A 10,000-nucleotide genomic window follows, 5' to 3' on the forward strand; every position below is an offset into this window, starting at 1 on the left:
AGATTGCTCGGCTCAGCGAGCAGCAGAACGTGCGCCAGTCAGTGGAGCAGCCCATCGCGGTGAGTAAACTAAGCCTAACTTAACCTAAACTAATCCTAACTTAACTAATACTTACCTTTTCTATTTATTGCAGCGCTACCAGCAGCCAGCAATTCCCTATCCTGAGTTCGTGGCACAATCGTTGATGAACCGTGACTGGATGCCGGGATGCCTCCAGCATCACTTTGATGCGGTACTGGGCCGGTGCGCGCAACGTCAGATGCTGCCAACCTTCATCAGGAAACTGCTTGTGGCGTTGTACCCAACAACCTACCGCAGGAAACGCCTGAGCGACCTCGGCCATGAACAACGTCTGATAATAGCACATGCGGTAGGGTGTTGGGTGACGGTGGTCCATGATGTTGGAAGGCAGCTTAGCTGGCCATGGCTTAATAGCTCGATAGCCTACGCTATCTCGGCTGCCCGTCACATGGCCGATGAGGACAATGTATTTTTAACTGGGCACATCGACCTTATTCATCCCCCGGCTATGTTCGGCATAGCTCGCTTGCATGACAGTGGTATGGGGGGAGAATAATTGTGTTGCTAAATAAATAAATGAAATAAACCTATAAAAAGAAAATATACTTACCTGCTGCACCTGAAAAAAAGAAAATATACTTACCTGCTGCACCTGAAAAAAAGAAAATATACCTACCTGCTGCACCTGAAAAAAAGAAAATATACCTACCTGCTGTCGTCGTCGGGGTTGGTGTCCGTGAGATTGACCGTGGCTAGGTACCAGTTGACTTGCTAGGTACCAGTTGACATTTCCCATCGACCAATACTGCATTCATATGCCATGCCACCAACCCGCGGTACTCGGTGCTGCTCTCGGGATCGGTGTCCCTCGGCCTGTGACCATCTTGGCGGGACCGCAGCTGCATTTGCATACGGCCTAATCTAGATTAATATCAACCACACATTTTTGCCAATTTCATGTGTTGGCACAATTGGCTGAGTTGAGCAGTCAAGTGGCGATGGGCACAATTGGCTGAGTTGAGCAGTCAAGTGGCGATGGTGTCCCTCGGCCTGTATCCAGCTTAGGTCGATGGAATGACCTGTAGCATGTGCCAGATGGCTTGGCGGGACCGCAGCTGCATTTGCATACGGCCTAATCTAGATTAATATCAACCACACATTTTTGCCAATTTCATGTGTTGGCACAATTGGCTGAGTTGAGCAGTCAAGTGGCGATGGGCACAATTGGCTGAGTTGAGCAGTCAAGTGGCGATGGTGTCCCTCGGCCTGTATCCAGCTTAGGTCGATGGAATGACCTGTAGCATGTGCCAGATGGCTTGGCGGGACCGCAGCTGCATTTGCATACGGCCTAATCTAGATTAATATCAACCACACATTTTTGCCAATTTCATGTGTTGGCACAATTGGCTGAGTTGAGCCGCAGAGTGGATGGTACAATTGGCTGAGTTGAGCCGCAGAGTGGAGTGTGTCCCTCGGCCTGAGACCAGTATAGGCCGATGGGATCAGCTCTGGCATGGGTGAGATGGCTTGGCGGGACCCCAGCTGTATTTCCCTACGGCCTAATGTGTATTTTTTCCAGATTCATGTTTTGGTTCAACTGACTGAGTTGAGCCGCAGAGTGGATGGTACAATTGGCTGAGTTGAGCCGCAGAGTGGAGTGTGTCCCTCGGCCTGAGACCAGTATAGGCCGATGGGATCAGCTCTGGCATGGGTGAGATGGCTTGGCGGGACCCCAGCTGTATTTCCCTACGGCCTAATGTGCATTTTTTTCAGATTCATGTTTTGGTTCAACTGACTGAGTTGAGCCGCAGAGTGGATGGTACAATTGGCTGAGTTGAGCCGCAGAGTGGAGTGTGTCCCTCGGCCTGAGACCAGTATAGGCCGATGGGATCAGCTCTGGCATGGGTGAGATGGCTTGGCGGGACCCCAGCTGTATTTCCCTACGGCCTAATGTGCATTTTTTTCAGATTCATGCTTTGGTACAATTGACTGAGTTGAGCCGCAGAGTGGATGGTACAATTGGCTGAGTTGAGCCGCAGAGTGGAGTGTGTCCCTCGGCCTGAGACCAGTATAGGCCGATGGGATCAGCTCTGGCATGGGTGAGATGGCTTGGCGGGACCCCAGCTGTATTTCCCTACGGCCTAATGTGCATTTTTTTCAGATTCATGTTTTGGTTCAACTGACTGAGTTGAGCCGCAGAGTGGATGGTACAATTGGCTGAGTTGAGCCGCAGAGTGGAGTGTGTCCCTCGGCCTGAGACCAGTATAGGCCGATGGGATCAGCTCTGGCATGGGTGAGATGGCTTGGCGGGACCCCAGCTGTATTTCCCTACGGCCTAATGTGCATTTTTTTCAGATTCATGCTTTGGTTCAACTGACTGAGTTGAGCCGCAGAGTGGATGGTACAATTGGCTGAGTTGAGCCGCAGAGTGGAGTGTGTCCCTCGGCCTGAGACCAGTATAGGCCGATGGGATCAGCTCTGGCATGGGTGAGATGGCTTGGCGGGACCCCAGCTGTATTTCCCTACGGCCTAATGTGCATTTTTTTCAGATTCATGTTTTGGTTCAACTGACTGAGTTGAGCCGCAGAGTGGATGGTACAATTGGCTGAGTTGAGCCGCAGAGTGGAGTGTGTCCCTCGGCCTGAGACCAGTATAGGCCGATGGGATCAGCTCTGGCATGGGTGAGATGGCTTGGCGGGACCCCAGCTGTATTTCCCTACGGCCTAATGTGCATTTTTTCAGATTCATGCTTTGGTACAATTGACTGAGTTGAGCCGCAGAGTGGATGGTACAATTGGCTGAGTTGAGCCGCAGAGTGGAGTGTGTCCCTCGGCCTGAGACCAGTATAGGCCGATGGGATCAGCTCTGGCATGGGTGAGATGGCTTGGCGGGACCCCAGCTGTATTTCCCTACGGCCTAATATGCATTTTTTTCAGATTCATGTTTTGGTTCAACTGACTGAGTTGAGCCGCAGAGTGGATGGTACAATTGGCTGAGTTGAGCCGCAGAGTGGAGTGTGTCCCTCGGCCTGAGACCAGTATAGGCCGATGGGATCAGCTCTGGCATGGGTGAGATGGCTTGGCGGGACCCCAGCTGTATTTCCCTACGGCCTAATGTGCATTTTTTTCAGATTCATGTTTTGGTTCAACTGACTGAGTTGAGCCGCAGAGTGGATGGTACAATTGGCTGAGTTGAGCCGCAGAGTGGAGTGTGTCCCTCGGCCTGAGACCAGTATAGGCCGATGGGATCAGCTCTGGCATGGGTGAGATGGCTTGGCGGGACCCCAGCTGTATTTCCCTACGGCCTAATGTGCATTTTTTTCAGATTCATGTTTTGGTTCAACTGACTGAGTTGAGCCGCAGAGTGGATGGTACAATTGGCTGAGTTGAGCCGCAGAGTGGAGTGTGTCCCTCGGCCTGAGACCAGTATAGGCCGATGGGATCAGCTCTGGCATGGGTGAGATGGCTTGGCGGGACCCCAGCTGTATTTCCCTACGGCCTAATGTGCATTTTTTTTCAGATTCATGCTTTGGTACAATTGACTGAGTTGAGCCGCAGAGTGGATGGTACAATTGGCTGAGTTGAGCCGCAGAGTGGAGTGTGTCCCTCGGCCTGAGACCAGTATAGGCCGATGGGATCAGCTCTGGCATGGGTGAGATGGCTTGGCGGGACCCCAGCTGTATTTCCCTACGGCCTAATGTGCATTTTTTTCAGATTCATGTTTTGGTTCAACTGACTGAGTTGAGCCGCAGGTGAGCCATGGCGCAAGACCCGGGGTAGAGTGTACAGTCAGTCAGTCAGTAAGGCTCGTCGGCCAAACTGCTTCCTCTCGCCGGATTGCCGGGGCTACTTTTTGACCAAAAAGTACCTATAGGGAGGGTAGTATGAGCGGAAGCAAAATGAGTTTCGAGTGAAAAAGCCTTACACGACGAACAGGAATCTGCTGCGGCTTGTACTTCCCACAGTCGGTCGGTCGGCTGGTCGGTCCGGCAGCACACACTACACGTAGAGCGCGATGGGCGAGGTGCGACGGTGAGACGGTCACCTATCATCATCATCGCATCGCATCGCATCGCTCTGTGTGTGGCCAGCGTGTGTGTACGAGGGAGGAGGAGGGTTCACGACGAGGTTCGACTTGCATGAATGCCATACGGCTACCACGCTATGATAGAAGGATAGCGCTCGTAGCAGGTATTATGACCAGCACACACTAATCTCCCCCGGAGAATAGCGAGAGGACGAAATGGAAATCTTTTGCCAGTGTATTGCTTGGACGGCACACTCGCTCGCCGCACCCGGCGTGGTGGCGGCGACGGCTGGCCGTGCATCATACGGCACGAGGAACGAAGATAACAAAAAAGGTGAAACGTTGTGGTGAGGTTGGACGATCGAATATATACATATGACGATACCGAGGGGTGCTTCGCGCACACACTCGCTCGCTCGTAGGCCCTAGAGAGGCTGATGCTAGTTTTCAAAGAGGTCTGAAGCCCGGCGCGGCGTTCACCCCGAGAGAAAATCCCGCTCACTCACTATACGACGACGAGAATTCTGGTTGATCCTACCAGTAATATACGCTTGTCTCAAAGGTTAAGCCATGCATGTCTAAGTACAAACAGATTTAATGTGAAACCGCATAAGGCTCAGTATAACAGCTATAATTTACAAGATCATTTACCTAGTTACTTGGATAACTGTGGAAAATCTAGAGCTAATACATGCAAAATGCAGGAACCTCGCGGAACCTGTGCAATTATTAGTCAAACCAATCGTCCTCCGTGACGCTGAAGTTGAAATCTGGATAATTTTGTTGATCGTATGGTCTCGCACCGACGACGGATCTTTCAAATATCTGCCCTATCAACTATTGATGGTAGTATAGAGGACTACCATGGTTGCAACGGGTAACGGGGAATCAGGGTTCGATTCCGGAGAGGGAGCCTGAGAAATGGCTACCACATCCAAGGAAGGCAGCAGGCGCGTAAATTACCCAATCCCGGCACGGGGAGGTAGTGACGAGAAATAACAATATAAGACTCTTTTATGATGTCTTATAATTGGAATGAGTTGAGCATAAATCCTTCAACAAGGATCCAGTGGAGGGCAAGTCTGGTGCCAGCAGCCGCGGTAATTCCAGCTCCACTAGCGTATATTAAAATTGTTGCGGTTAAAACGTTCGAAGTTTATTCTTGTCCAACACGGGTGCTACTCCTAATGATGGCAGTAGGTCACTGGATTGTTGCGACTATAAGACTGGGTGCGCCGGTCGTTTCGGCGGCCGCGCGTAGTGTGGCGCTGATGCCTTTCATCGGGTGCAGTGTATTCTCCACAAGCCCAGCTGCTATTACCTTGAACAAATTAGAGTGCTCTAAGCAGGCTATCCTACGGCCGAGAATAATCTTGCATGGAATAATGGAATATGACCTCGGTCTTAATATTCATTGGTTTGTAATCCAGATCAAGAGGTAATGATTAACAGAAGTAGTTGGGGGCATTAGTATTACGGCGCGAGAGGTGAAATTCGTAGACCGTCGTAAGACTAACTAAAGCAGAGTGGAGTGTGTCCCTCGGCCTGAGACCAGTATAGGCCGATGGGATCAGCTCTGGCATGGGTGAGATGGCTTGGCGGGACCCCAGCTGTATTTCCCTACGGCCTAATGTGCATTTTTTTCAGATTCATGCTTTGGTACAATTGACTGAGTTGAGCCGCAGAGTGGATGGTACAATTGGCTGAGTTGAGCCGCAGAGTGGAGTGTGTCCCTCGGCCTGAGACCAGTATAGGCCGATGGGATCAGCTCTGGCATGGGTGAGATGGCTTGGCGGGACCCCAGCTGTATTTCCCTACGGCCTAATATGCATTTTTTTCAGATTCATGTTTTGGTTCAACTGACTGAGTTGAGCCGCAGAGTGGATGGTACAATTGGCTGAGTTGAGCCGCAGAGTGGAGTGTGTCCCTCGGCCTGAGACCAGTATAGGCCGATGGGATCAGCTCTGGCATGGGTGAGATGGCTTGGCGGGACCCCAGCTGTATTTCCCTACGGCCTAATGTGCATTTTTTTCAGATTCATGTTTTGGTTCAACTGACTGAGTTGAGCCGCAGAGTGGATGGTACAATTGGCTGAGTTGAGCCGCAGAGTGGAGTGTGTCCCTCGGCCTGAGACCAGTATAGGCCGATGGGATCAGCTCTGGCATGGGTGAGATGGCTTGGCGGGACCCCAGCTGTATTTCCCTACGGCCTAATGTGCATTTTTTTCAGATTCATGTTTTGGTTCAACTGACTGAGTTGAGCCGCAGAGTGGATGGTACAATTGGCTGAGTTGAGCCGCAGAGTGGAGTGTGTCCCTCGGCCTGAGACCAGTATAGGCCGATGGGATCAGCTCTGGCATGGGTGAGATGGCTTGGCGGGACCCCAGCTGTATTTCCCTACGGCCTAATGTGCATTTTTTTCAGATTCATGCTTTGGTACAATTGACTGAGTTGAGCCGCAGAGTGGATGGTACAATTGGCTGAGTTGAGCCGCAGAGTGGAGTGTGTCCCTCGGCCTGAGACCAGTATAGGCCGATGGGATCAGCTCTGGCATGGGTGAGATGGCTTGGCGGGACCCCAGCTGTATTTCCCTACGGCCTAATATGCATTTTTTTCAGATTCATGTTTTGGTTCAACTGACTGAGTTGAGCCGCAGAGTGGATGGTACAATTGGCTGAGTTGAGCCGCAGAGTGGAGTGTGTCCCTCGGCCTGAGACCAGTATAGGCCGATGGGATCAGCTCTGGCATGGGTGAGATGGCTTGGCGGGACCCCAGCTGTATTTCCCTACGGCCTAATGTGCATTTTTTTCAGATTCATGTTTTGGTTCAACTGACTGAGTTGAGCCGCAGAGTGGATGGTACAATTGGCTGAGTTGAGCCGCAGAGTGGAGTGTGTCCCTCGGCCTGAGACCAGTATAGGCCGATGGGATCAGCTCTGGCATGGGTGAGATGGCTTGGCGGGACCCCAGCTGTATTTCCCTACGGCCTAATGTGCATTTTTTTCAGATTCATGTTTTGGTTCAACTGACTGAGTTGAGCCGCAGAGTGGATGGTACAATTGGCTGAGTTGAGCCGCAGAGTGGAGTGTGTCCCTCGGCCTGAGACCAGTATAGGCCGATGGGATCAGCTCTGGCATGGGTGAGATGGCTTGGCGGGACCCCAGCTGTATTTCCCTACGGCCTAATGTGCATTTTTTTCAGATTCATGCTTTGGTACAATTGACTGAGTTGAGCCGCAGAGTGGATGGTACAATTGGCTGAGTTGAGCCGCAGAGTGGAGTGTGTCCCTCGGCCTGAGACCAGTATAGGCCGATGGGATCAGCTCTGGCATGGGTGAGATGGCTTGGCGGGACCCCAGCTGTATTTCCCTACGGCCTAATGTGCATTTTTTTCAGATTCATGCTTTGGTTCAACTGACTGAGTTGAGCCGCAGGTGAGCCATGGCGCAAGACCCGGGGTAGAGTGTACAGTCAGTCAGTCAGTAAGGCTCGTCGGCCAAACTGCTTCCTCTCGCCGGATTGCCGGGGCTACTTTTTGACCAAAAAGTACCTATAGGGAGGGTAGTATGAGCGGAAGCAAAATGAGTTTCGAGTGAAAAAGCCTTACACGACGAACAGGAATCTGCTGCGGCTTGTACTTCCCACAGTCGGTCGGTCGGCTGGTCGGTCCGGCAGCACACACTACACGTAGAGCGCGATGGGCGAGGTGCGACGGTGAGACGGTCACCTATCATCATCATCGCATCGCATCGCATCGCTCTGTGTGTGGCCAGCGTGTGTGTACGAGGGAGGAGGAGGGTTCACGACGAGGTTCGACTTGCATGAATGCCATACGGCTACCACGCTATGATAGAAGGATAGCGCTCGTAGCAGGTATTATGACCAGCACACACTAATCTCCCCCGGAGAATAGCGAGAGGACGAAATGGAAATCTTTTGCCAGTGTATTGCTTGGACGGCACACTCGCTCGCCGCACCCGGCGTGGTGGCGGCGACGGCTGGCCGTGCATCATACGGCACGAGGAACGAAGATAACAAAAAAGGTGAAACGTTGTGGTGAGGTTGGACGATCGAATATATACATATGACGATACCGAGGGGTGCTTCGCGCACACACTCGCTCGCTCGTAGGCCCTAGAGAGGCTGATGCTAGTTTTCAAAGAGGTCTGAAGCCCGGCGCGGCGTTCACCCCGAGAGAAAATCCCGCTCACTCACTATACGACGACGAGAATTCTGGTTGATCCTACCAGTAATATACGCTTGTCTCAAAGGTTAAGCCATGCATGTCTAAGTACAAACAGATTTAATGTGAAACCGCATAAGGCTCAGTATAACAGCTATAATTTACAAGATCATTTACCTAGTTACTTGGATAACTGTGGAAAATCTAGAGCTAATACATGCAAAATGCAGGAACCTCGCGGAACCTGTGCAATTATTAGTCAAACCAATCGTCCTCCGTGACGCTGAAGTTGAAATCTGGATAATTTTGTTGATCGTATGGTCTCGCACCGACGACGGATCTTTCAAATATCTGCCCTATCAACTATTGATGGTAGTATAGAGGACTACCATGGTTGCAACGGGTAACGGGGAATCAGGGTTCGATTCCGGAGAGGGAGCCTGAGAAATGGCTACCACATCCAAGGAAGGCAGCAGGCGCGTAAATTACCCAATCCCGGCACGGGGAGGTAGTGACGAGAAATAACAATATAAGACTCTTTTATGATGTCTTATAATTGGAATGAGTTGAGCATAAATCCTTCAACAAGGATCCAGTGGAGGGCAAGTCTGGTGCCAGCAGCCGCGGTAATTCCAGCTCCACTAGCGTATATTAAAATTGTTGCGGTTAAAACGTTCGAAGTTTATTCTTGTCCAACACGGGTGCTACTCCTAATGATGGCAGTAGGTCACTGGATTGTTGCGACTATAAGACTGGGTGCGCCGGTCGTTTCGGCGGCCGCGCGTAGTGTGGCGCTGATGCCTTTCATCGGGTGCAGTGTATTCTCCACAAGCCCAGCTGCTATTACCTTGAACAAATTAGAGTGCTCTAAGCAGGCTATCCTACGGCCGAGAATAATCTTGCATGGAATAATGGAATATGACCTCGGTCTTAATATTCATTGGTTTGTAATCCAGATCAAGAGGTAATGATTAACAGAAGTAGTTGGGGGCATTAGTATTACGGCGCGAGAGGTGAAATTCGTAGACCGTCGTAAGACTAACTAAAGCAGAGTGGAGTGTGTCCCTCGGCCTGAGACCAGTATAGGCCGATGGGATCAGCTCTGGCATGGGTGAGATGGCTTGGCGGGACCCCAGCTGTATTTCCCTACGGCCTAATGTGCATTTTTTTCAGATTCATGCTTTGGTACAATTGACTGAGTTGAGCCGCAGAGTGGATGGTACAATTGGCTGAGTTGAGCCGCAGAGTGGAGTGTGTCCCTCGGCCTGAGACCAGTATAGGCCGATGGGATCAGCTCTGGCATGGGTGAGATGGCTTGGCGGGACCCCAGCTGTATTTCCCTACGGCCTAATATGCATTTTTTTCAGATTCATGTTTTGGTTCAACTGACTGAGTTGAGCCGCAGAGTGGATGGTACAATTGGCTGAGTTGAGCCGCAGAGTGGAGTGTGTCCCTCGGCCTGAGACCAGTATAGGCCGATGGGATCAGCTCTGGCATGGGTGAGATGGCTTGGCGGGACCCCAGCTGTATTTCCCTACGGCCTAATGTGCATTTTTTTCAGATTCATGTTTTGGTTCAACTGACTGAGTTGAGCCGCAGAGTGGATGGTACAATTGGCTGAGTTGAGCCGCAGAGTGGAGTGTGTCCCTCGGCCTGAGACCAGTATAGGCCGATGGGATCAGCTCTGGCATGGGTGAGATGGCTTGGCGGGACCCCAGCTGTATTTCCCTACGGCCTAATGTGCATTTTTTTCAGATTCATGTTTTGGTTCAA

This window comes from Ochlerotatus camptorhynchus, unplaced genomic scaffold, assembly GCF_037179485.1.
Source record: "Ochlerotatus camptorhynchus isolate MF236.1 unplaced genomic scaffold, CSIRO-AGI_Acam_v1.1 ptg000039l, whole genome shotgun sequence".
Classification (NCBI taxonomy): domain Eukaryota; kingdom Metazoa; phylum Arthropoda; class Insecta; order Diptera; family Culicidae; genus Ochlerotatus; species Ochlerotatus camptorhynchus.